The sequence below is a fragment of the Schistocerca nitens genome, chromosome 12 (genome assembly GCF_023898315.1).
Source record: "Schistocerca nitens isolate TAMUIC-IGC-003100 chromosome 12, iqSchNite1.1, whole genome shotgun sequence".
NCBI classification, from domain to species: Eukaryota; Metazoa; Arthropoda; class Insecta; order Orthoptera; family Acrididae; genus Schistocerca; species Schistocerca nitens.
This window is the reverse complement of record NC_064625.1, coordinates 149,524,118-149,550,907: the sequence shown is the minus strand read 5'-3', so window position 1 is coordinate 149,550,907 and position 26,790 is coordinate 149,524,118. Positions and strand designations below refer to the sequence as shown.

Here is a 26,790-nt window from a genome sequence, read left to right as displayed (position 1 = left end):
TCGCCGGATCGAATTTCGCTCCATGCAACTTTTTTTTTAGGATTTGTTTTTTGTAATTCAAATGTATATACACAAACATACACACACACACACACACACACACACACACACACACACACACACACACACACACACACACATATATATATATATATATATATATATATATATATATATATATATATATATATATATATAATTCCCGGCAATCTGTTGCAACAATTATGCATATAATAAGTTGTTGAACGTCGTTTGTCGTGGAAAACTGGCGACTTCGAACATCATTATGTTTTCCGCAAACAAAGTTGTATTTCACTAATTGTCTTCATAATGTTTACCACGTATAGTTAACGGAAGACGTAGAAACGATATTCCGAAACGAATACGTATAGTGTAAGTCAAACGTTCGAATTAGAGTAGAGACCCCACGAACACAAATTTCCTGTGGCAGATATGAAATATAAACTCCGTTACTCGCTCGTTACACTTGAAGGACAGATGTTGAATGGGCCGAAACGAGCCGCCGCATAACAGCGTAGTTGCCTGCTAACTTCGAAAGAAGGTAGATGCGGTCCCTAGCGCAACTTATAACATCGTCGAAAATCAGTGCGTACGTGAGAGCTTTGGTACACCCTGTTAAACAAACGGAAAAATAGAGGCGGTACAATTGGAGAGCGATCCGGGCCCTTCGCATGAAAGTGATGTGATCGGAGAAGATTCTATACACAGTGAAGTGGCGAAACAACAATTGAAACATGCGTTGGTGTATTTTGAAAGCCTCCTTCGTAACAGTAATCGCATCGCAGCAGAACCGTCATCATCAATCAACGAAGAAGCCATGGTAATTGGGGAAGAAATGTTCCAGAATACGCTGCAAATGCTCGCCAAAAAATCCCTCGTTCATGATGAGGAACTGATAGACATTGATGAAATCGACGATAATAATGCCTACGAAGACGTTGAAACGAGTCCCATTGCCAACGAATCATCAGACGAATACGAGCCGGACGAGAAGAAAAAAAAGAAAGGGTACGGCTATATTTCTCTGGATTACAAAATTTGAGCTGTCAATCTGGCCAAAGAACATCCAGGCTGGAGTCTCAAAACTCTACAAAAAAAGGGGTGCTCTCGTTTGACAAATATGGGCTATTTATCCAGGTGGGAAGAGCAAATCAAACGTGGCGGTAGCAAACTTGATAAATATTGTACCATCGATTCATGGGTGCATGATCGCTTCGTATAAGCTCGACAAAACTTCCAGCAAGTTACTACCAGAAACCTGCAGCAGTGGGCTTCGGGCATAATGATGTTCGAAGTCGCCAGTTTTTCCACGACAAACGACTTTCAACAACTTATTATATGCATAATTGTTGCAACTCATTGCCGGGAATATATATATATATATATATATATATATATATATATATATTCCCGGCAATCAGTTGCTGCAAATATATATATATATATATATATATATATATATATATATATATTTGAATTACAAAAAACAAATCCTAAAAAAAAAAGTTGCATGGAGTGAGATTCGATCCGGCGCCCTCCGGATTACGAACCCGAGCGCTTACCGCTGCGCCGCGACGCTGTAGAAAATTATTAATCGTAGAGAATATTTCACCGCAACGGTTTCTTTTAACTGTCGATTTTCTCGACAACGGCTGAGAAGTGCACCTTGGTGCTTTGCCACATTACACCTCTGGCCATGAGCTTTTATTATGCGCAGTATCAATCGAATCTGAACTTCACAATTGACGGCCTCCCCTTGTTAGACTAACATTTTTCATGTTCGGATTAACCGAAAGTTCGGATTACCTGGGTTCGGATTAGTGGGACTGTGCTGTATTGTTTGAGAACATAGTGAAAGCACACACGCAACTGCACGGTGTATGAGAGAGACCACTCCAGTTGCTGGTCTCTGACGATATTAGCTTCAGTGATATTATTTGGCATAGTTCTACACTGGGAATGGTTACTATTAATAAAATTCGGACGATTCAGATTGCGCAGTAACATTCTGACCATAAGCCGACAAGTCATAAATACAACGGTCCTAATACTGTTACAAGCGAGTGAGAGGAACAAAGCGAAGCAGCGCACTGTTGTGTATCGAATGTAGGTTTACAATTTTGTATATGGAGAAACAATATACATGGAAGAAACAATGTGTCTATTGGTATAGGTTTACTTCTAACCTCCATGGTTTAGATTCCCTGCTGTTGTGGTTAAGACCAACTGCGAAAAAGAAATGCCACAACAGAGCGTTTTATTTCTCGCAGTCGGTTGTAACAGAAAACTTGTACATTAATATTTCGAAAGGTCGTAATTGTTGTATGTTATATGTATATCTAGATGTCATGCGTTTCAATTTTACGTTTCATTCTTGGCCTGAAATATTTGTTACAATTGAGAAGTTGAAACTAGAGATGGGCAAACTGAAACACGTAACTGTTTCGAAACAAATGAAACGGTACAATGTAATGTTTCGATACGCTGTTTCGAAACAGTGAAACAGTTTGTGTTTTGTAATCTAATAAATCTACACATTTTATCATCTTGAATGTCTACTGTATAAGTATGTCCACATAAACATAAATGAGGTGCGAGAGCGCTAATCATGTCGCAGAAAGTATGAAACTATCACTTGGGCGTCTTGGCAGTTTCGTATTTCCTTCAGCAAATGCGCTGCTTTCGTATCGTGTGACTCATACTTTTCAATTGGCTGAGGACAGTCATAGCTGAACACAGAAGAACCACCACGAACGGAACTGGAGGTGGGAGCAAACTGCAGAAACAACGGATATGCTACTATGATTCCCACATTCCGTTAGTATGGGTAAATACCTATCTTGCTAATTTCCATGCAAACAAAGGGAATCATTGTGGATAATACGCAGTGACTATAGACTCACAAATAATGCCAAATAATTCGAATAAATAACAAAATATAACAAAAAATTGTCTTACAAGGTGTTTCGAACCGTTACTATAAATTCACCATGCTTCCCAGCCCTTGCCGTTCACCATTACACTATCAGTGATATGTCAAACAGATTGCATGCAATTATACGTACATCAAATTTATGTATATGTCTAATAACTGTCACTCTACGCCCTTTTTTATTCAAAATGTTGTAGGCTTACTTGCGTTTCTTAATATGATTACCGTGGATAACCAGAGAAACGTATGTTATGAAAAAAGTGTAATTTAACTGAATGATTTTCACATATTTATTATTTTGAATGTGAATAGTATACGTTGTTTTATTGTTTGGTTAGTGTTTATAAAGCAGATGTTACGCCATTTCGGAATAGGACACTCAAATAGAAACGAAGCTTTATTTTCGGATATCTTAAGCTTCATGCTATTGCATGTCGAAAAGATTTCGACACTCTTGAAAGTGTTTCACGAAGTGGTATGTTGTGTTTCAGTACCTGTGCCGAGCCCGAATCTCGTCCGACACAGAGCGGAATGAAACATCACTGTTTCGATACAATTAGTTCCTTCCAAGCACAGGTGGACCGAAACAGCCTTATTTTGAAACAACGATACAGTTTCTGTGTCTGGCTCGAGATCGAATCAGGTCCGGTTATCCGAGACAGGGGCGGAATGAAACACCACTGTTTCGAAACAGTGAACCACAGCCGTTCCGAAACACTGAAACAGTTCCACCTATCGATACACTGTATCGAAACATAGAAACAGTGGCCAAGTCTAGTTGAAACTCATCCAATGGGAAATTCAGAATGGAGCTTAAATTATGTATGAAAAGCAAGGAAAGCGTTCCTGATGGAGAGAAATTTGATAACTTTGAGTATAAATTTAAGTGTCAGGAAGTCTTTCCTGAAAATATTTGTATTTAGTGTAGCCATGTATGGAAGTGAAACATGGACGATTTAGACATTTAGACAAGAAGAGAATAGAAGCTTTACTAATGTGGTGCTACAGAAGAATGCTTAAGATTAGGTGGGTAGATCACATAACGAATGAGGAGTACTGAATAGAACTGGCGAGAAGGGGAATTTGTGGCACAAGTTGACTAGAAGAAGGGATCGGTTGGAAGGACACGTTCTGAGGCATCAAGGGATCATCAGTTCAGTATTGAAGGGAGGTGCGGCGGGTAAAAATCGTAGAGGGAGACCAAGACATGAATACACTAAACAGATTCAGAAGAATGTAAGTTGCAGAAGTTACTCGCAGACGAAGAAGCTTGCACAGGATAGAGGAGCATGGAGAGCTGCATCAAACCAGTCTCTGGACTGAAGACCACAACAACGACAACATGGAAAGCATAGTCGCTACTCACCATACAGGGTGTTACAAAAAGGTACGGCCAAACTTTCAGGAAACATTCCTCACACAGAAATAAAGAAAAGATGTTATGTGGACATGTGTCCGGAAACGCTTAATTTCCATGTTAGACCTCATTTTAGTTTCGTCCACCTACGCTCAATGGAGCACGTTATCATGATTTCCTACAGGATACTCTACCTGTGCTGCTAGAACATGTGCCTTTACAAGTACGACACAACATGTGGTTCATGCTCTATGGAGCTCCTGCATATTTCAGTTGAAGTGTTCGTACGCTTCTCAACAACAGATTCGGTGACCGATGGATTGGTAGAGGCGGACCAATTCCATGGCCTCCACGCTCTCCTGACCCCATCCCTCTTGACTTTCATTTATGGGGGCATTTGAAAGCTCTTGTCTACGCAACCCCGGTACCAAATGTAGAGTCTTCGTGCTCGTATTGTGGACGGCTGTGATACAATACGCCATTCTCCAGGGCTGCATCAGCGCATCAGGTATTCCATGCGACGGAGGGTGGATGGATGTATCCTCGTTAACGGAGGACATTTTGAACATTTCCTGTAACAAAGTGTCTGAAGTCACGCTGGTACGCTCTGTTGCTGTGTGTTTCCATTCCATGATTAATGTGATTTAAAGAGCAGTAATAAAATGAGCTCTAACATGGAAAGTAAGCGTTTCGGGACACATGTCCACATAACATATTTTCGTTCTTTGTGTGTGAGAAATGTTTCCTGAAAGTTTGGCCGTACCTTTTTGTAACACCCTGTATATCGGCGATGCTGAGTCGCAGATAGGCACAACTTGTTGTTGTTGTTGTTGTGGTCTTCAGTCCTGAGACTGGTTTGATGCAGCTCTCCATGCTACTCTATCCTGTGCAAGCTTCTTCATCTCCCAGTACCTACTGCAACCTACATCCTTCTGAATCTGCTTAGTGTATGCATCTCTTGGTCTCCCCCTACGATTTTTACCCTCCACGCTGCCCTCCAATACTAAATTGGTGATCCCTTGATGCCTCAGAACATGTCCTACCAACCGATCCCTTCTTCTGGTCAAGTTGTGCCACAAACTCCTCTTCTCCCCAATCCTGTTCAGTACCTCCTCATTAGTTATGTGATCTACCCATCTAATTTTCAGCATTCTCCTGTAGCACCACATTTCGAAAGCTTCTATTCTCTTCTTGTCCAAACTATTTATCGTTCATGTTTCACTTCCATACATGGCTACACTCCATACAAATACTTTCAGAAAAGACTTCCTGACACTTAAATCTATACTCGATGTTAACAAATTTCTCTTCTTCAGAAACGCTTTCCTTGCCATTGCCAGTCTACATTTTATATCCTCTCTACTTCGACCATCATCAGTTATTTTGCTCCCGAAATAGCAAAACTCCTTTACTACTTTAAGTGTCTCATTTCCTAATCTAATACCCTCAACATCACCCGACTTAATTCGACTACATTCCATTATCCTCGTTTTGCTTTTGTTAGGATACTAAATAATAACATTGGACAACAAGGGCTCTGGTCAGCCATTCGCTGACGTTGTGACGTCATCGTGGAAGCAGGCACTCACAAGCAGATGACACGGCACGCGCGTTTACGTCAAGCCTTTGACGAAAAGTTTTGTTTATGCCAGAATACCGGACACAACGAAAAGACTGTTGGAAACTGAGCTTTCGGTCAAGAAGACCATCGAAATTGATCTTTGGAAAACTGGAAACAATGATAAATCTAGGATTGTGTTGGAAAATTGGAAATGAACAATGGGAGATCTAGGATGGTGTTTAACAACTTTATGAAAAGCATAGTCGCCACCCACCATATAGCGGAGGTGCTGAGTCGCAGATAGGCAGAACCAAGGGTACTACTACCACTACTACGTGATCAGGCCCAGTGGACCGCACGCTTCTACAAGTTTCCTCCTCCACTGTATTCTGTCCATTGCTGATATCCACCATCCGTTCACATCTATTGACACTTGGTTGAAATCTTTATAGAGTCCATCCCTCCAACGCTTCTTGGGACTCCCAGGCGGCCTCTTTCCTGTAGGTGTGAAATCCAGGAGCTTTCGAGGCCATCTGTGATCCTCCATCCGGGCCACACGGCCGGCCCACTGCATTCGTTTGGCTTTGACAGTTCCTGCTATGTTGGGCTGCTGGTGTAGTTCCTCAAGCTCTTGGTTGTATCTGATCCTCCAAGGATAGGAAATAATAAGGTTGGACAATAAGCGCTCTGCTGGCGCTCACAAGCAGATGACTCGGCGTGCGCGTTGACGTCAAGCCTTTGGCGAAAAGTTTTGTTTATACCAAACACCGGGAACAACGAAAAAACTGGTGGAGTGGCCGTGCGATTCTAGGCGCTACAGTCTGGAACCGATCGACCGCTACGGTCGCAGGTTCGAATCCTGCCTCGGGCATGGATGTGTGTGATGTCCTTAGGTTAGTTAGGTTTAATTAGTTCTAACAAGGGAACATCCCTATCGCAGCCCCCTCAGATTTAGTTATAAGTTGGCACAGTGGACAGGCCTTGAAAAACTGAACACAGATCAATCGAGAAAACAGGAAGAAGTTGTGTGGAACTATGAAAAAAAAGCAAAATATACAAACTGAGTAGTCCATGCACAGGACAGGCAACATCAAGGCTAATGTGAGCTCAGGAGCGCCGTGGTCCCGTGGTTAGCGTGAGCAGCTGCCGAACGAGAGGTCCTTGGTTCAAGTCTTCCCTCAAGTGAAAAGTTTGATTTTTTATTTTCAGACAATTATTATCTGTCCGTCCGATGCGATCACTTTTTTGGGAGTGGTTATCACATCCACAAGAAAACCTAAATCGGGCAAGGTAGAAGAATCTTTTTACCCATTCGCCAAGTGTACAAGTTAGGTGGGTCGACAACATATTCATGTCATGTGAGGCACATGCCGTCACCAGTGTCGAATAGAATACATCAGACGTGTTTTCCTGTGGAGGAATCGGTTCACCTATGACCTTGCGATCACATGTGTTCGGTTACCATTGAAGAGGCACGTCCTTTCGTCTACTAATCGCACGGTTTTGCGGTGCGGTCGCAAAACACAGACACTAAACTTATTACAGTGAACAGAGACGCCAATGAACGAACGGACAGATCATAACTTTGCGAAAATAAAAAAAATAAAATTTTCACTCGAGGGAAGACTTGAACCAGGGACCTCTCATTCCGCAGCTGCTCACGCTAACCACGGGAACACGGCGCTCCTGAGCTCACATTAGCCTTGATGTTGCCTATCTTGCACATGGACTACTCAATTTGTATATTTTACTTGTTTTTTTTCATAGTTCCACACAACTTCTTCCTGTTTTCTCGATTGATCTGTGTTCAGTTTTTCAAGATCTATCCACTGTGCCAACTTATAACTAAATCCGAGGGGGGTGCGATGGGGAGGTTCCCTTGTAAGTTCTATGCGACAGATGACCTCAGAAGTTAAGTCGCGCCGGCCGCGGTGGTCTAGCGGTTCTAGGCGCGCAGTCCGGAACCGCGCGACTGCTACGGTCGCAGGTTCGAATCCTGCCTTAGGCATGGATGTGTGTGAAGTCCTTAGGTTAGTTAGGTTTAAATAGTTCTAAGTTCTATGGGACTGATGACCACAGATGTTAAGTCACATAGTGCTCAGAACCATTTTTAGTTAAGTCGCATAGTGCTCAGAGCCATTTTTGGAAAGTGAATTTTCGGCTAACAAGCTCTCAAAATTGGACAACAAACACACACACTCACACAAAACCGAGAGTTTTTTTGCTGCGCCTATCTGCGACTCAGCATCACCGCTATATAGAAAATTGGATGTTATATTTTTTAAATAGACTTAATTGCCAATAGTTTATATAGTTTACTATTGTATATGGTCGTGCCGTTGTTGTAATTCGTTCTATTCCGACAAATCAGACAATGAACGGGAATTATTATTACTTTACTCAGCAATAAAGAGCTTTCTGGTCATTGTTGTAACTTAGTTGTTAGCAGTACACTCATTGAAATGTAAGACGTTTTTAAAGTGAACTGAAGACAATACTCAGAAAAACGTATCCTGACAGACTGGGCACCGAGTATAGACAATAACGTTTTGTGAAGAATGCTACACTTACGCAGAAATAAAAAGGAAAGTTTGGGATGACGCACATCAGAATTGGGTATGGTGAGAGTCTGCATGTGGTATGAAGAAAGCGTGCTAACCAAAACTGCGCCAAGAACCAGCAGGAGACCAATATGGTCTGATCAAGACTGTCGTAAAATCTGCCGTCTTTCCCTGCAAGATCATCGGCGGACTATAAAAGATTTAAATGCTATTTTGAAGACTTAAGGGATTCAGGCTTCCGATCCAACTGTCAGACAAAAAACTTTGTGAAAATGGATTGCGAGTGTCATTTCCAGGAAAGACGCCCTATCTGGGCAAAATGCAGAGGTAGAAGCGGATAGAGCCGGCCTTAGAACGCAGGAAGTGGATACGTAACACGGCTGGGCTTGTCATTTAAGGTGACATGAATCAGGTTAGAATATTTGTTCATCTTCGAGCAGTAAAGACCTGTTGCCCGAGTGCAACAGTGCCACTATCCCATAAAATACTTGAAACACTGCTTTAACCTAATAATTTTTTCATGATGCGGAGCCACAGTCATAATATATTTCTTTAAAGTCAGTACCGCCATGAGACTGTTGTTTATATACAGTGTTACATTTACACTTAGACAATCATGATTTCGGCTTCAAAGTGCCATTATCGAGTGGTTTAAGTGTTATAAATTGCAATCTTAGGAAATTTATAGCACTTAAAACACTTGATAATGGCACTTGAAGCCGAAATCATGATTGTCTAAGTGTAAATAAACAACAGTCTGATGGCGGACTGACTTTAAAGAAACTGTATTAACTGTAGTACCAAGTAATTTTTAATTTTTTGAAATTAGTGGGTTGTAAGAAATTTGTTTAAGTTTTAATTATATTTTCGTATTTTAACTCAAATTTTCAAACAGCAGACATCAGAACACGTTTCCTGAACTTTTGTAATAAATTATACTGCATATTTCGACTAAAATAATTTCCTGAACACAATCTTACTTTCTTTCTTTCACTTGCGCCTTTCGTCCCGCAACGTTCGCAGGGTTGGCATGGTTACAACGGATTTGGCAAGGTTAATGTGAAGGGGTGGCCGGATGCTTTTCCTGCCGCCACCCCGTGCCCCCCAGGACGGAATCAGAGTACCCCAGCTGTCTGCGTCTAGTGGAAACCATGAAACAGTGCGGAAGTGTTACAAATGTCTGCGTGTCGTGTAACTGAGGCGGGATGTGGGGATCAGCCCGGTATTCACCTAACAGGGTGTGGAAAACCGCCTAAAAACCACATCCATGTTGGCCGACACACCGGGCCACGTCGTTAAGCCGCCGGGCGGATTCGATCCGGGGCCGGCGCGTCACCCGAGTGCAGGAAGCAGCTCATTAGCGCTCTCGGCTAACCATTAATTTCTACAAAGTATCCAGAATTAGTGTCACTGCTGTATGCTTAGGCCAACGGTCTTGCCGCAGTGGTAACACCGGTTCCCGTCAGATCGCCGAAGTTAAGCGCTGTGTGGCTGGGCTAGCACTTAGATGGGTGACCATCCGGTCTGCCGAGTGTTGTTGGCGAGAGGTGTGAACTCAGCCCCTGTGAGGCAAACTGAGGAGCTACTTGACTGAGAAGTAGCGGCTCCGGTCTCGTAAACTGACATACGGCCGGGAGAGCGATGTGCTGACCACAGGCCCCTCCGTATTCGCATCCAGTGACGCCTGTGGACTGAGGATGACACGGCGGACGGTCGGTACCGTTGCGCCTGCCAAGGCCTGTTCGAACGGAGTTTAGTTTAGTTTAGTACAGGGGTCTCCAAACCTCGGCCCGCGGGCGGAAACCGGTCCGCGTTAGCTGGCCGGACATCCCCGGCATCCGGCCCGCCAAATATTTGAGGTGGTACCTATACTGCCAACAATTGAGTTTCGAGGAGCGGATGGTCATGGTTAAACTTGTGGCTATCCACAATAAACAGACAGACCATTTTCCGTGCGATAGTGAAAAAAAAGAACGGTTAACAGACTAGTTTGGCTAAAACATTTTAAGTAAAAAAATTCTTTGCATTTTTTTCTACTTACCAGTCTGGTGCAAGTCTTTCAGATGGACGCCACTTCGGTGACTAGCCTTAGTAATCAATCATTATGGAAGATGCTTATTAAGCGAGGTTTCACTTTTTTTTTATTACGTTGTAAAATACACATAGCAAGTAAGGCAATTTAAAGAAAATACAATATCTGGTGTACATAATGATATTGAATATTTTAGTTGTAGCTGTAATTTATATCTTGAAAACTCACAGTGTTAGGGTTGTTGTTCAGCATTTACTTTCTTAAACAGCGACTGCTGGGTTTTTAGCTGGTGTTTCAGAGACTCATACATTTCTAATCGTTCGCATCCCGTAAACTCGGACTAATTCTGAGAGCGCTTAGTGTCATAATGACGTTTTATATTGTATTCTTTGAATACTGATATTGCTTCATTACAAATAATACACATTGGTTTGTTGTTTGACTCCACCACGAAATATTGACATCCCCACTGCTCTTTAAAAATTCTACATTCCCTGTCAACCTTTCGTTTCTTTTCCATATTTGTACAGAACTTCACAAAAGATTGTAACCTGAAAATAAAATTGTGATATTTAATACTAATAAAACTAGGGAGTAGTCTGCCTAAACAAAATGCAATGAATTTATTTTTAAGGTACTTTAATTACTAAATTAAATACTCACAATTACACTGTCGTTCCACCTAAAAATACAGTGAAAAAATACTCAAGTCGTGCTATACGTATTTCGATTTTCAGATTTTCCTTGTCTCGTCTCTTTAAAACTTTGAATTGTCCCACACTTCGTCATCTCACCTAATAGTACAGCGCATAAAACACTGAAAAACTCCTGAGACACTTGCAACATAGAGACAATCACGCAAGAGAACTATCAAATATATGCTCTGGCTCTACTACTCGCTACAAGACTACATAACTAAACTTATTGTTGCGCCGCTTGAAATAACAATGCGTTGGCATACTCTGCCTCTGTTACGTCTTGCAGTAATAGTGTTGCTAACAATGATTTTGGTGCCGGCCGGTGTGGCCATGCGGTTCTAAGCGCTTCAGATTGGAACCGCGTGACCGCTACGGTCGCAGGTTCGAATCCTGCCTCGGGCATGGATGTGTGTGATGTTCTTAGGTTAGTTAGGTTTAAGTAGTTCTAAGTTCTAGGGGACTGATGACCTCAGAAGTTGAGTCCCATAGTGCTCAGAGCCATTTGAACAATGATTTTGAGATTTCGTTAACTTTGCAGGAGGCTTTCGTGAAGAATGTGCAGTGACATACTTTTTTGTCGGTGAAATTCGCCAGAATGAAATACACCAGAATTTCGGTCAGGTACGGCCACCAATCAAAATTACGTTCTTAGATAATACAAATCTCCTTCATCATAACCAACATGGATTCCGCAAACAGAGATCATGTGAAACTCAGCTCGCCCTATTTGTCCAAGAAATTCACAGTGCCGTAGACACTGGCGAGCAGATTGATGCCGTATTCCTGGACTTCAGGAAGGCATTTGATACGGTTCCGCACTTACGTTTAGTGAAAAAAATACGAGCTTACGGAATATCGGACCAGGTTTGTGATTGGATTCAGGATTTCCTAGAAGAAAGAACACAACATGTCATTCTTAACGGTTCAAAATCTGCAGATGTAGAGGTAATTTCGGGAGTAACGCAAGGAAGCGTGATAGGACCTTTATTGTTTACAATATACATAAATGACTTAGTTGACAACATCGGTAGATCCGTGAGGCTATTTGCAGATGACACGGTTGTCTACAAGAAAGTAGCAACATCAGAAGACTCGTACGTACTCCAGGAAGACCTGCAGAGGATTAATGAATGGTGCGACAGCTGGCAGCTTTCCCTAAACGTAGATAAATGTAATATAATGCGCATACATAGGGGCAGAAATCCATTCCAGTACGATTATGCCATAGGTGGTAAATCATTGGAAGCGGTAACGACCGTAAAATACTTAGGAGTTACTATCCGGAGCGATCTGAAGTGGAATGATCACATAAAACAAATAGTGGGAAAAGCAGGCGCCAGGTTGAGATTCATAGGAAGAATTCTAAGAAAATGTGACTCATCGACGAAAGAAGTAGCTTACAAAACGCTTCTTCGTCCGATTCTTGAGTATTGCTCATCAGTATGGGACCCTTACCAGGTTGGATTAATAGAAGAGATAGACATGATCCAGCGAAAAGCAGCGCGATTCGTCATGGGGACATTTAGTTAGCGCGAGAGCGTTACGGAGATGCTGAACAAGCTCCAGTGGCGGACACTTCAAGAAAGGCGTTACGCAATACGGAGAGGTTTATTATCGAAATTACGAGAGAGCACATTCCGGGAAGAGATGGGCAACATATTACTACCGCCCACATATATCTCGCGTAATGATCACAACGAAAAGATCCGAGAAATTAGAGCAAATACGGAGACTTACAAGCAGTCGTTCTTCCCACGCACAATTCGTGAATGGAACAGGGAAGGGGGGATCAGATAGTGGTACAATAAGTACCCTCCGCCACACACCGTAAGGTGGCTCGCGGAGTATAGATGTAGATGTAGATGTAAATAAAAATCGTAGTTCGTTTCAGTGCTAGCTATTCCCACAACCTTAGATTCTTGCGACTTCATCTTTCCTTTAGCCGTACATTACGGTGATCGTGGAGTGCTAGGGTGCTTTAACCCCACTAGGTAGATCTCGGCCCTTATGGCTTCGTAGAGGAGTCAGTGTGGCCCGCGGACTAAAAAGTTTGGAGAAGCCTGGATTAGTGTATCTTAGCTATCGTCGTGTTTTTTGCAGTTGTTAATTCTCTTCGTCCACGTCCTAAGCCCCCACTTTCCCGCGTTTATTCCGTTAGTTCAGTATTTATGACTAAGAATTTTTACAACTCTGTATTTGACGTTTATATTTCGGTGGCATGGGAGTGTATCATGTCGTTGTTCGCCACTTTGAAGTCATATTTGTGTTGTGTTTTGCGACTTGTTATGACGTCAGACGTCAAAGTCAACATAAGGGGTCCGCCCTCGGAGCGTATGCTGCCGCCCCTTCCCCCGCCACCGGCCTCCTTCGGTTTGTGGGCAGCCCTAGCCTCGCCTCCCCCGCCTCCCAGCCTCCAGGAGCAGCACCGGTATTGCGAGAACTAATGCCCCGGTCGCGCTGCGCCGGCCGGTCATTTCAGTCACCACGTGCCGCCGCCCCCGATGCCGCCCCCCCCCCCCCCCCCCCCGTTTAACAACGGCCCCAGCAGCCCGCCAATAAACGCCGGCCATTCGTCTCGCTCGCGGTCAGCCGGTAGCGCTCGACTCACAGCCCAAGTGGCGGACCACGTCCAGCCGAGAACCTCGGCTGCTGGTCGCAAGTTGAGAACTTCAAAACCTAAGTTTCAGTTTATTATGACAAGTCAAGCAACATGCACTGACTGCTTCACAACATTTCAAAGTGACACACACACCAGCCTCCAAAATAAAAGCAACAAATCGCTGTTTCTTCGTCCTGTGTCTCATTCACGACATAATTGCACTTTCAACCATATCGCTAACGTCGATTTGCAGTAGGGTTTTGGAACATATTCTGTGTTCGAACATTATGAAGTATTTCGATGAAGGCCGGCCGGTGTGGCCGAGCGGTTCTAGGCGCTACACTCTGGAACCGCGTGACTGCTACGGTCGCAGGTTCGAATCCTGCCTCGGGCATGGATGTGTGTGATGTCCTTAGGTTAATTAGGTTTAAGGGGCTCCGGAACGCCCTATACTTGCAATGTTAAAATAACGCTTATAAATTACATCTTTCCTCACAAAGTATTTGAGGTAGGAAGTTGAACTTTTTACAGATTATTTATTGGAATATGGGCTACAACTTAACACAGGGATTTTACAAAATTTTAGTTCAGTTATTAAAGATGATTTTTTTTCAATTGTAATGAAAATTCACAACAATTTTTTGCAATTTTTTATTTATATATTAAAAAATATACAGTTTTTTGGAAAAAGGCTGTGTTAAATTATGCAGAAGGTACTGTGTAACATTTACTGAAAGTTTGAAACAAATATGTTTGGAAGATCCTTAGAAAACATGTAATTAGTATGAGAAAATAAAAGTTTTGGGAATCGAGCGACAAAGATTGGATTAACTTTTTAGTGCATTCCAGGTCCATAGGATGGATTATCTTCATCCTCTGCAAACTCCTCCTCCAGCTTCCTCTTGTTCCTCCTCCTGTTTACTCTTGCTTGTATTTCTAGACTCTTTACAGCCCTGTCTGCAGCCCGAAGGCGTTCCTTGTGTAAAGCAAGCATCGCTCGTTGTTGTGTTCGTAGATTTTGCTACCATTTTCTTCAGTTGCAGCTACTGCAACACTGTTCCAAATGGTGGTCATGTATGAACACTTATCACATTTCAGTTGTATTTCACTAGCAAGTCCTACGTGCTTTATTATGGAGAGTTCCAGACCAACTTCACTACAATGAATACATCTTACACAGTTTGAAAAAATTCCTTTGAGAACCGATATATCAAATATTTCATTCACATCCGATTCACCCATAAAACATTCATAGTTTTCACTCATTGAACCAAGCTTCTTCTGTGAAGTATTTTCTTCCCCACTTTGACTGCTATGGGCAGGTGTACTTGAGAGGTTAGGTTCACTCACTTGGTTATCGTCTTTATTGTTTACAGTAATAACACATACCTTTGGCTTTCCAACATTTCTCCTTTTCTTAAAAGCCTTCAGAGGATTTCTAATAACTTTACTTTTACTCATTATTATACTACAACAAAACAGAGACTCAAGAAACAGAATTAATTACGAATATTTTCGAAATAACGACAGAGTAAATAAACATGAAACAATCGGCAATCACACCAGCGATATATATTGAACCATCACAGGTTAGCCACAACACATACTTTATCTCACATCACTAAAATGTACCTGATGAACACGGACGTTAATAATAACACCATTTGACAGCAGTTTAACAGCGCCACAGTGGGTCACGCCCATGTAGAAAACATTTCAAAAAAAATTTAAAAATAGTTGTAGTCTTCGGAATGGAATAAATTATATATCTATTAAAAGGTAATAGTCTGCAGATTCAGAAAACGCAAAAAAGTAAAAATTGAACTTTTCATGATTTTGAGCCTTTCCGGATCCCCTTAAGTAGTTCTAAGTTCTAGGGGACTGATGAGCACAGCAGTTAAGTCCCATTGTGCTCATAGCCATTTGCACCATTTCGATGAAAACGATTTATTCGCCCATAGTCAGCACGGATTCAGAAAATATCGTTCTTGTGAAACACAACCAGCTCTTAATACTCATGAAGTAATGAGTATTATCGACAGGGGAAGTCAAGTTGATTGTATATTTTTTTATTTCCGGAAGACTTTCGTCAGCGTTCCTCACAAGCGTCTTCTAACCAAACTGCCAGCCTATGGAATATTACCTCAGTTGTGCGACTGGATTCGTGATTTCCTGTCAGAAAGGTCACACCTCTAGTAACAGACGGAAAGTAATCGAGTAAAACAGAAGTAATAGCCGGCGTTCCCCAAGGAAGTGTTATAGGCCGTCTATTGTTTCTGATCTATACTAATGACATAGGAGACAATCTGAGTAGCCATCTTAGATTATTTGCAGGTGATACTGTAATTTACCGTCTTGTAAAGATATCTGTATGATGCGAAAAGTGGCAATTCACCCTGAATAAGGAAAAGTGTGAAGTTATTCACATGAGTAATAAAAGAAATCCGGTAAATTTCGATTACGCGGTAAGTCACACACATCTGAAGGCTGTAAGTTCAAGTAAATACTTAGGGATTGCAATTACAAATAACCAAGTTGGAACGTTCACATAGATAATGTTGTGGTACAGCAAACCAAAGACTGCGATTCATTGGCAGAACACTTTTAGAAGGTGCAACAGGTCTACCAAAGAGACTGCTTACACCACAGTTGTCCGCCCTATTCTGGAGTATTGCTGTGCGGTGTGGGATCCGCATCAGGTGGGACTGACGGATGACATCGAAAAAGTTCAAAGAAGGGCAGCTCGTCTTGTATTATCGCTAAGTAGGGGAGATAGTGTCAAAGACATGATACGTGAACTGGAGTGGCAATCGTTAAAACAAAGGCGTTTTTCATTGCGACGGGGTCTTTTCATGAAACTTCGATGACCAGTTTTCTCCTCCGACTGCGAAAACGTTATGTTGGCATCCACCTACATAGGGAGAAATCAGGGCTCGCTCAAAAAAATTTAAGTGCTCGTTTCTCCCGGGCGCCGTTCGAGAGTGGAACGGTAGAGAGACAACTTGAAGGTGCCTCTGCCAGGCATTTTATTGTGAATAGCGGACTAATCACGTAGATGCAGATGTTCTGCACGGAAGATGGCATTCCGGTCAACGGACAACCACACCAAAGGTGACGCCAAACCTCCTACCAAACGGGGTAGTGTTTGCCGGGTAGTTCCACAACCACCATCGCTGTGCACACAGACACAGACGGTGCAGTATGGCACAGAGAAGATGCCTACCAGACTCTCTGCTGTAAAGAGCCATAGGAAGAATTGAAGCAGAATAGTCGGAAACTGATGTGCCCCGATGGCTTAACGTGAATCATTCTATTGTTCCTCGAATATAGCGACAGTTTACAGAGGCCGAAAGTATATTCCGAAAACCAGGGCAGGGCCGACCACGTGTGAGCTCAGAGAGAGAGTACCGTTATTTGGCTGTAAGGGCACGATAACATCTGACCTCGCTCCACCCACTAGACGTGTTATATCGAAGCAAACGGTGTAGAGAAGGCTGCTTCGGCAGAGTCACCATTATTGTAAGAGACATGCTGTATGCGTGCCTCTGACGCGTCTTTACATGACGAAACGCCCAGAGTGGACGGTCTGGCGGTCGAGCAGTGGGCCAATGTTCTTTTCGCAAATGAGTTCCGATTTGGTCTGGAGAGTGATTCTCGACGGATCCGCATCTGGAAGAAACATGGCACACGATTTCCGGACCCAAAACTTGTGGTAAGAGACCGATGTCTAGGAGGATCTCTAATGGTGTTGCCAGGGATTATGTTCACCATTCGAGTACCTCTTCACGAAATTGCATGGGTGAATCGGCGAGGTTTAACTGCTGCGAGGTATCGTGACGAGATCTTGGGACCTCATCTACTGTTGTTGTGAGGTGTTGTGTGCCCAGAGCTCTAAGTGATGGACGATAATGCGCGACCTGATACAGCACGGCTGGTTGATGTTTTCTTGGAAACGGAAGATAATCCACGCGTGGCTTAGCCTGCTGGCTCTCCGGATTTGAATGCTATAGTGTGTGTCATGAATGCAGTAGGGAGACGGGATGGTTCACATCAGCATCCATCAACCACTCTCCAAGACTTTTAAGGTAGCTTCAATTTAGATAAGTCGTAACATAGTAGATGTACTGGAAAGTGTATCTAGGAAGAGATTCAAATGGCTCTGAGCACTATGGTCATCAGTCCCCTAGAAGTTAGAGCTACTTAAACCTAACTAACCTAGGGACACCATACACATCCATGCCCGAGGCAGGATTCGAACCTGCGACGGTAGCGGTCGCTCGGCTACAGACTGTAGCGCCTAGAACCGCTCGGCCACTCCGGCCGGCTTTTTCTGTGCAAATCAGGATTATTTATTTTATTATATTGATTTTTTGTTTATTTAATTATTTAATGTAAATAAATTTGTCGATTTTTCTCTTAGTATATTGTATAGAATTGATTTTTAAAATTAAATATATTGTTAATGTAAATGTTTTATGAAATATTATCGTAAATATTACCTTAAATTAAATATTATCTTAAATTAAAAAAGAATGTGCGTTATTGCCTCAACAAGAGATTGATGACATCATTCGAGGAATGTGCCGTCATTCTCAGGCCTCTATTGCTGACAGAGGTGGTCACGCTCCATACTGAGCACATTAGTCAGTTGTCGGCATCTGTGTGCAAAACCATCAAGTTAGAAAAAACGAAGAACACTTTTGTCTACTGTAATGCATGTTGCAGTGGTTTACGTCCTTCATCCTTTACATTGTTTCTACTTTACGATCACCTGTTTATACTGTTTTGTTGCAAAATAAGCGCTCATTGTAACATTTCTATGTGTTGGCTTAGTTTTGGACACCAGTGTGCTACTACATAATCACCAATCCTCGGTACAAACGGTCGGAACGCTAAATTCAAAAAATGTTTCAAATGACTCTGAGCACTATGAGACAACATCTGAGGTCATGAGTCCCCTAGACCAGGGCTTCACAACATACGTGCTCGCGGAGCAAGCTGTGAGCAGCAAGGCGCGAGCACGGAGCAGCGCGAGCACGCTACCCCCACTACCGGACCAGAGCGGAGAGTGGGGAAAGTCACGTGGGGCACACAACAGCTGCCGCGAGTCAATGTAAATCCGCGGCCACCCGCAGGGATATCACTCACGAATTATTACTGCGACAAATGAAACAAATAAAGGAGAATGTACACGTGCCACATAATTTTATTAGCTTAGTGTATGCCTCTACATTCGCATTAATTTGTGAACTGTTACACAATAAAAGGTGTCACTGAAGTGTGGGATTCTCGGTTATCTTGTACTTTTTTCCCTTTACAATTGCGTCTGTGTTCGGAGTAATTGTTCTTGTGCATTTTAGGCGCAGTGTGCAGTTTAAATTTCGATCAGACAATGCTTTTCTCAGGCGCGCCTTATTACATTTCATTGCAGAGTACAGTTGTTCACAAACATACGTGGATCCGAACATTGATATTATTGTAGCTGCCAGTTTGTGCAAACGAGGAAATCTATGCTGAGGGAAGTGTCTGTAGAATTCCAAAATGTTTTTCTTGTTCTGAAATTTGTCTCTGTATTCTCTGTCACACTGCACATCAATAATTTCTTGCTGCAGCTCAGGACGAATCTCTTAAATATTCGCTGAATATGGAGAGAACAGATCAAAATCACTGTCTAGTGCTGTCAGATCTTGAAAGCGCTCATCAACTGAACTATGTGAATAACGTTCACAGTCTTTGTGAACATCTTGCATGGATGATAATTTAGGAAAATGAGCTAGGTTTCCTGTTTCCAGCTGACTCACCCAAAGTGTCAATTTCATTTTAAAAACTCGTATTCGATCTATGAAATGAGTAATTAGTAGATCTTTACCTTGTAGTAAAATGTTCAAAGCATTCACATGGCTAGTTAAATCTGCTAAGAATGCGAGATCACATTCAAACGTGCGCGCGCATTTCCCCTCCCTCCCCTCCCTCGCTACTCCGCGACCTTGCACCTGCTCGCGAGCACGTGCCTGAGCAGACGCGAGTACTCGCGCTCAAAACTGGCCAGTTGTTAAGCCCTGCCCTAGACTTAGAACTACTTAAACCTAACTAACCTAAGGACATCGCACCCATCCATGCCCAAGGCAGGATTCGAACCTGCGACCGTAGCAGCAGCGCGGTCCCGGACTGAAGCACCTAGAACCGCTCGGCCACCGCGGCCGGCAGAACGTTAAGTTAATCATTCAATTTCTCGACGACAGAAATCCACTCCTTGGTGACTGTGCCACTGGGAAACCTCTGTGTAAATGTCCTCACCGTTGAACGGTCTTTATTGCCCTCACATCACCTTTCAACTTGCCGAAAAGATGGAAACCGCATGATCCCAAATCTGAACTGTGGCAGATGATTCCCAATCTTCCGTCGAAAAAAGCTTCTGTTGAGCTTGCCAGCAGGAGTGTTACATTGACAGGAAGAAAGAACAATAAAACAAAAGCTCCATCTGATCACCTAGTGAAGAACCAACGGTACCGACCGACCACCGTGTCATCCTGTCACTAGATGCGTATACGGTCAGCACTCTGCTGTCAGCACACTGCTTCCAGTTTTTGTGATCGGGGCCGCTACTTGCCAGTCAAGCAGCTCCTTAACTGGTCTCAGAAGGGCTGCGTGGAGCCCGCTTCCCAACAGCATGCGGCAGACATTAACAGACACCCAACCAAGTTCCGTAGGACCAAATTGAGGAGCAAACCACCAAGGTCATGGAACACGTCAGTACATGAAATTACAACGTGAAAATAATAACAGATAAAAATAAAATGTTTATGAGCCCAAAAAGGTCAATCCATATGTTTAAGTAAACGCAATCAACAGTACAACAAGAATCAGCTTAATTTTTCAAGGAACTCCTCGACAGAATAGGAAGAGTGACCCGTGAGGAAACTCTTCAGTTTCGATTTACTGCTAAGATTTTTGAATTCGAGTGGCAGCTTACTGAAAATGGAAGCGGCAGTATACTGCACACCTTTCTGAACAAGAGTTAAGGAAGTACGATTCAAATGCAGGTTTGATTTCTGCCGAGTATTCACTGAGTGAAAGTTGCTTATTCTTGGGAATAAGATGTTCTTCTTAAGAACAAATCACAATATATATACATATCTATACACACACAGGGTGGTCCACTGATCGTGACTGGGCCAAATATCTCAGGAAATAAGCCTCGAACGAAAAAACTACAATAAACGAAACTTGTGTACCTTGAAGGGGGAAACCACATGGCGCTATGGTTGGCCAGCTAAATGGCGCTGCCATAGCTCAAACGGATATCAACTGCGTTTTTTTAAATAGGAACCCCCCCCCCCATTTTATTACATATTCGTATAGTACGTAAAGAGATATGAATGTTTTAGTTGGACCACTTTTTTCGCTTTGTGATAGATGGCGCTGTAATAGTCACAAACGTATAAGTATGTGGTATCACGTAACATTCCGCCAGTGCGGACGGTATTTGCTTCGTGATACATTACCCGTGTTAAAATGGACCATTTACCAATTGCGGAAAAGGTCGATATCGTGTTGATGTGTGGCTATTATGATCAAAATGCCCAACGGGCGTGTGCTATGTGTGCTGCTCGGTATCCTGCACGACGTCATCCAAGTGTCCGGACCGTTCGCCGGATAGTTACGTTATTTAAGGAAACAGGAAGTGTTCAGCCACATATGAAAAGTCAGCCACGACCTGCAACAAATGATGATGCCCAAGTAGGTGTTTTAGCTGCTGTCGCGGCTAATCAGCACATCAGTAGCAGACAAATTGTGCGAGAAATGCATTTGGCATCATTGCCAAATGCATTGACGTTGACGGACATCATTTTGAGCTTTTATTGCATAAATGTGCTGTTTACAGGTAATCACGCTGTAACAGCATGCGTTCTCAGAAATGATAAGTTCACAAAGGTTCATGTATCACATTGGAACAACCGAACTAAAATGTTCAAACGTACCTACGTTTTGTATTTTAATTTAAAAAACCTACCTGTTACCAACTGTTCGTCTAAAATTGTGAGCCATATGTTTGTGGCTATTACAGCGCCATCTATCACAAAGCGAAAAAGGTTGTCCAACTAAAACATTCATATTTCCTTACGTACTACACGAATACGTAATAAAAAATGGGGGGGGGGTTCCTATTTAAAAAAAACGCCGTTGGTGTCCGTTTGGTCTATGGCAACGCCATCTAGCGGGCCAACCATAGCGCCATCTGGTTTCCCCCTTCAAGGTACACAAGTTTCGTTTATTGTACTTTTTCGTTTGAGGCTTATTTCCTGAGATATTTGGCCCAGTCACGATCAATCAACCACCCTGTATATATAGTGAGAGGCGAGTGTCAAAATAACCAGATTAGTGAACAGGGGTCGACAAAAGCTTCGTGAACTTACACCACACCGAACCGTTTCTGAGCCAAAAATATCCTTTTAGAATGGTAAGAGTTACCAAATCGTTCAAATGGCTCTGAGCACTATAGCAGCTAACATCTGAGGTCATCAGTCGCCTAGAACTACTTAAACCTAACTAACCTAAGGACATCACACATACCCATGCCCAAGGCAGGATTCGAACCTGCGATCGTAGCCGTCGCGCCGTTTCAGACTGAGGCGCCTAGAACCGCTCGGCCACATCGGCCAGCTGAATAGTTACCCCAAAATATAACACCATAAGACATAAGGGAATAGAAATAAGCAAAGTAGACTAATTTTTGGGTCGAAGGACCGTTCCAATAGTAAAAAGGGCAGCATTAAGTCTCTGAACAAGATCCTCAACGTGTGCTTTCCACGACAGTTTTCTATCTATCTGAACACCTAGAGATTTGAACTGTTCAGTTTCACTAATGATATGCTCATTCTGTGATATTAAAATGTCGGTTTTGTTGAATTGTGTGTTAGAAACTGTAAAAACCGAGTCTTACTGTGATTTAGCGTTAGTTCATCTTCTACAGGTCATGAACAGAGCCAGTTTTGCACACAACATCCTGTACTACCAAGGTAGTGTCATCAGCAAACAGGAGTATTTTAGAGTTACCTGTAATACTAGAGGGCATATTATTTATGTAAATAAGGAACAGGAGTGGCCCCAACACTGATCCCTTGGGCACCTTCCCCCCCACCCCCCACTTGACTGTACCCCACTCAGACCCCACATCATAGGCATTCTCAACATTGTGCATAATGACCTTTTGCTGTCTGTTGCTAAAGTAAGAGGTTGTAAGGTGGCTATAAATTCGCACCTTACAAGCACCCATACACATACTCTGCCGTGTTCTACAAACACAATTAGGTATCATGTGATAGGTTGCACATCGTATATATGAATATATAAAGGCGACTGACATTGTCACGTACACCTTGTAAATAATTGTTAACGCTTATCGCATGAAAGGCGACGGAGTGCCTTTATTATCATACCAGTGGAGGTTGTAGCGACATTGGAAATGAAACAGCAAGCGGAAGTCAAGCTCTGGGTGGAAGGCCCACACAGGTGTGTTGGTCCTGCTTAAACACAGCAAGTAGCAAGGCGGACGTCGTAGCACATGAGAGTCGCGACCGGCTGGCAATGTAGCCGGACGGGAAGTATTATACTTCGGAAACTACGGAAATCTTGGACGCACCTGAGAGGAATGAGGAAGCGTCATCTTGGAAACCACGCAGGCTGTGTTATTTCTAAGGATTTTCACTCATAAGCGTACCATTGTATTAGTATAGGTTGAAACGTCCCCTCTGAACAATTATACATGACTATGCTTAAACTGACACACAATATTTTTCAGCGCAACGCAATCTGACTTTCAACAATCCCTACAAAAGAATGGCCCTGACTAACATTAACCTATACCTTTCGCAAATCACCTACCTCACAAAAATCTTTGTTGCTCGAAGTACTGCAATACAGCGAGCGCCACTACTGCCAGCTCAATAAAAGATTCAAACTACGGAAGGCACTAACTACTGATAGGCATAGTTAGCAAATGAAAGATTTTGATAGAGAACAAACAATGTATTTACCTTACTAGTGATCAAAATTCATAATATATATAGCAGTTCATGACATCCAGTCTTACAAATTTCAAAACTCCGCCATCTCTCTCCCCACATCCACCACTGCTGGCGGCTCACCTCCAACTGCGCAACGCTACGCGCTGTTAACAGCCAACTGCCCAACACTATAATGGCAGACAACAATGCAAACTAGCCACAGACTGCACACAGCACAGCCAGTGATTTTCATACAGAGCGCTACGTGGCGTTACCAATAAAAAAACCTAAACAGCCTACTTACAAAGCCCCCATGCTCCCCAAAAAAAATTTTACAAATTGTTTTGAGCAGTGGCCAATAATGATCTCATAAAATTTTTCATAATTACAATAACAAAGATATCAAATGCACACACTTATTGATGCACTGTTGGTCAAAAGCAAAAATTGTTCTCATAAAGGCAGTCCTGATCATTCATCACAGTAGTAATTGCATTGCAAAAAGTCTGATCAGAAAAAGAAAATGCACATGGCAGCAGTGGATTTCCATGCAGTCTTGAAGAAGTAGTGTTGTCCTTCCAACGGAAAGACAGTGCTGACTCTTGACATGCAGACAGGTAATGGGCCACAACAGAGCAAACCCACAGCAGAGTCAGTCAAAGTTTTGAAGAATATTGGTAGGTAGGTCATCACAGAGCAGACCCATTGTAGTCCTGGTAGAGATTATGGTATTGGTGTGCCACCAGAGGTGCAGACCCACTGCAGTCCTTGTAGAAATAATGGTATTGGTGAGTCATCAAAGGTGCAGACCCACTGTAGTCCTTATAGAGACGGCCAGCAGCCATCTGTTGCGACTGTGCAGGTGCACAATCACCATCGAAGAGTCTTGCAGAGAATATAACAAGTCCATAAACCACCACTTGTGCACGCACAAAGTTTTTGGAATTGTCCTTAGAAGTCTTGCAGACAATATAGCAAGTCCATAAACCACCACTTGTGCACTCACAAACTTTTTGGAATTGTCCTTAGAACCAGCAATGCTGTTTATCAGTCCCTTGCTGAATTATTAACACACATCCAAACACTAACAGTCCTCTTTTTTTTCGCATATTGTGCATATACTATGACCAACAAAAACGTGTGCCGTGAAATGTAACTTACAAGTTACTTAATTTTATGAACTGGTGTCAATTACAATTATAAATTTACAACATAAGAATACAATTACAAAGGTACAAAATACATCATTCAAGAACATAACAATACAGATAACATTTGTAGTAAAACAGGCTTTACAAAAGAATAGAAATAAACATGTACATCAATGTTACAAGAATTATAAGTACATACATAAAAGATCAGAATAACTTTCGAAACATCAACATGAGCATTAAAACAAAACAGAATAAATAATGTCTAAACACCTTTACGAAGAAAATAACATAGTATTTGAAAAATTCTACAACATAAATTTTATTAGCTAAACACATAAAGACAGGAAAAACACAAATACACAAGAATACACAAACACTTAGCAGAATGATACAAAAGGACGGGACAGGGTTTGTTTTACTGCAGTATTTTGCAAACAAAACTTTCTTTACTTCTTGGAGATCTCCCTTCATTCATCATTATTCCCAAAAAGTCCTATCTATAATTGCTTTCTGTATTCTATTCATATTTCTTTCAAAATAATTATTTCTCAGTGTACAATACTCATTTTGGCCCAAATCTTTTTCATATAACTTCTCAATGCATTTCTTCCAATTCATCCCAAATCGTTCTCTCATATAGCCTACCCCATCTTAAGCTAACTTAAATCTACTGAGCTCAGATGCTAAACTAAGGGACGAGGCAATGCAGCAGCACAAAACAATTAACACAAACAGCAGTGACAAAATATTCAAATTGGCAAAGCAAGCAGCAATATTACAACTAATATAAGGCAATGAGCAGCAAACAAGAAAAATAAATCAGTAGTAAAACTGACTTAACAGAGCAATGCAAAGTGAAATTTAGTAGCACTATGCCTGGCAAACAGCAGCAGCAAGTGCAATAACTTATATCTAAACATGACAAAGCTCAAGCAGAAAAAATATTACAGTAAAAATGGCCATGTTTAATACCTATGTCACATCTTAACACTAGAGTGATGCATCACGATAACTTACTCTACCAAAAAAATTACCAAGTAGTTGAAAAGAAAATTATATATGCAGTTACTGTTATTAATCCCTTCTTATTGTTCTTTCAATTACAAGTGCTCCTTTTTCGAAGAATATGGATCACAAAATTATTATTTAATAGATCTGTTGACAGAAAGTGTTTTATTTTATAAAACCAATGCTGCAACACAGCTGGAATCTAGATATTAAACAAAATGAGCAATCTCTCAACTAGAAAGACAATACATGTAAAATGTTTCTCATCATTTCATTAGGCATTTTAGTAAATATCATAAATTAAGAGCTCCACAGTGTAATCATATGTTTTCAAGTTTGAGCGTGTCGTATTTGCGATGCTTTTGATAAAGAAATGTCAATAGCGAGGATAATGGCCTCTTTTTTCTTTTTTTTTTTGGCACCTAATGGCTTTCTTTTGTGAGACGACTACCTCTCAGCTGGGCACCCAAAACGCATTACGTCAAGGTCACTTACCTTTCTTACTGAAATATTTACGACAGCAGTTTCCACTACAGTGGCAGTCTCATATAAAAAAATTCACAGGTTGAGAATTTGGTTACAAATGTGTAGAAACAAAATCCTATTGATATAACAGTGTCCAAAAGATTTTCGTCAGCATTGTAATACACTCACACATTTACATACATTTCATAACTCTTAAAGTACGATTCTTGGTTGCCAACAACCTTTTCCACAAATCAGAGTGCCTAACCACTACTCATTATTCCTTACCTTATTATACATATCGTCGACACTTCTACAATATTTCATCATAACAGATACGTAGCATAATCAAATTCCTCATATAGCATCAGCTTATTTATCATAAACATACCTCA

General features: G+C 41.9%; 1 pseudogene; it reads left to right on the top strand.

Moving 5' to 3' along the window:
* The first annotated feature begins 9,857 nt into the window (after positions 1 to 9,857).
* Positions 9,858 to 9,975, top strand: LOC126215523 (5S ribosomal RNA; annotated as a pseudogene).
* Positions 9,976 to 26,790: the final 16,815 nt, after the last annotated feature.